Raw genomic sequence first — 1805 nt, 5'->3', positions numbered from 1 at the left:
TGCCTGGAGAATCCCAGGGACCGGGGAGCCTGGTGGGCTGCCGTCTATGGGGTCGCACAGAGTCGGGCACGACTGAAGCGACTTAGCAGCAGCAGCGCACGCACAAATTTCCAAACCCTGTAGTAATACATTATACACATCTTTCTAAAACACAAACACGCGCGCACAGATGACTCTGGGGTAAGTGTTATTAGCCGCTGTTTATTTTTAAACATTGCTTATTTTGGAATACACCATTATTTGTATAACGCAGACATTATGCAAAACATATATGGAAAGTTTAATAAAAGTGATACAGAAATATCCAAAAAACCAACAACCAGGTCTGAAATGACTATGCCCAGCACCCCAAAAGACCCCCACGTCTGTCTTCCCAATCACACCCACTTCTAATTTCCAGAAGTCAGCTCTATTATGACTCTTATAATCTTAATATTACTGCTTTTCTTCACAGTTTGGACATACATGAACATATCCTTAAACAGTATACATTAGTTATTTCCTTCTTTAAATGTTACTACAAATTTTTTATTGTTACCAAACTATTTTTTGTTGAAGAATAGTTGGTTTACAGTGTTGTGCCAATTTCTGCTGTACAGCAAAGTGACTCATTTGCTGAGTCACATTTACACACATTCTTTTTTTGTTCTTTTCCATTAGGGTGTATCACGGGATGTTGAATAGAGTTCCGTATGCTCTACAGTAGGACTCTGTTGTTTATCCATTCTGAATGTAGTAGTTTCCACCCCCAAACTCCCAGTCCATCCTCTCCTTCCCCACAAGCTGCTAGAAACCACACACCTGTTCTCTGTGTCGTGGCTCTGTTTCTGTTTTGGAGACAGGTTTGTTTGTGCCGTATTTTAGATTCCACGTTTAAGTGATATCATATTATATTTGTCTTTCTCCTTCAGACTCACTTCATTTAGTATGATAAGCTCTAGTTGCATCTGTTCCATGAATGGATTGTCTCACTTCTCAGGATAATGTTTGAGATCTGTCATAGATCTTTCATGTAACAGTCATCAACCTGTTTTCATTGTTGTGTAGGAGATTCCATGTTATGAGTGTGCTACAATGTACTTACCCATTCTTTTTTTTCTTTTATTTGAATTTCAAAGGTAGCACATATTCATTGTAACAATTTCAAACCTTATTAATATGAAGTCAAAAGTAGAAGTAACTTCTTTCCCCTTCATCTCCCCTTCCCCCACCCCCAATTCCACTTCCTGGAGAGAATCCCTTTATCAGTTAGGTGATAACTGTCCAGATTTTTCTCCGTGCAATGGCAAATATATATGTTAATTGCCAAGCTTATCTCTGCTTGCTGTCTCACAGGACACGCAAGCTTAACAAGGACAAATGGACTGTGGACTTTCTCCACTAAACTTCTTTCTCTCCCAGATTTTCTCCTCTTTGTAAATACCACCACCATCCCACCCAGACGTTCAGGCCCTGAGGCTGGGAGACATTCTTGAGTCTTTCTTCACTGTAGGATCCCAAGTCCAATCTGCTAGCTCTACCTCCAAAATGAGCCCCTGTCCAGACACTTGTCACACCCTCCACTGCCAACCACCTGGTCGAAGCCTTCATGTACTTACCATTTCCATGCACACCTTTGGATTGCTTCTACTTTTCCCCCTGTGTATCCTGAAGCCTATGAGCCTGCTTTTTCTTCGGCTATATATTTAGAATGGAATTGGAGGTTCAAAATGGAATATGTATCTTTACAACAGAATATGCAAAAGTTATTCAAATTGATTGCTTCTTATAAAAAGAACCCAGTTCTTGGCACTTTTGATATTTTA

General features: G+C 40.1%; 1 protein-coding gene across 2 annotated transcripts in view; it reads left to right on the top strand.

The window, feature by feature from the left end:
* LOC104994878 (rano class II histocompatibility antigen, A beta chain-like) overlaps positions 1-1805 on the top strand; it is an 8506-nt gene that overhangs the window by 949 nt on the left and 5752 nt on the right. The window lies entirely within an intron of this gene.

This window comes from Bison bison, unplaced genomic scaffold (genome assembly GCF_000754665.1).
Source record: "Bison bison bison isolate TAMUID 2011002044 unplaced genomic scaffold, Bison_UMD1.0 scf7180017864270, whole genome shotgun sequence".
Lineage (NCBI taxonomy): Eukaryota > Metazoa > Chordata > Mammalia > Artiodactyla > Bovidae > Bison > Bison bison.
Note: the sequence above shows the minus strand (reverse complement) of the source record. Positions and strands in the feature narration are given on the sequence as shown.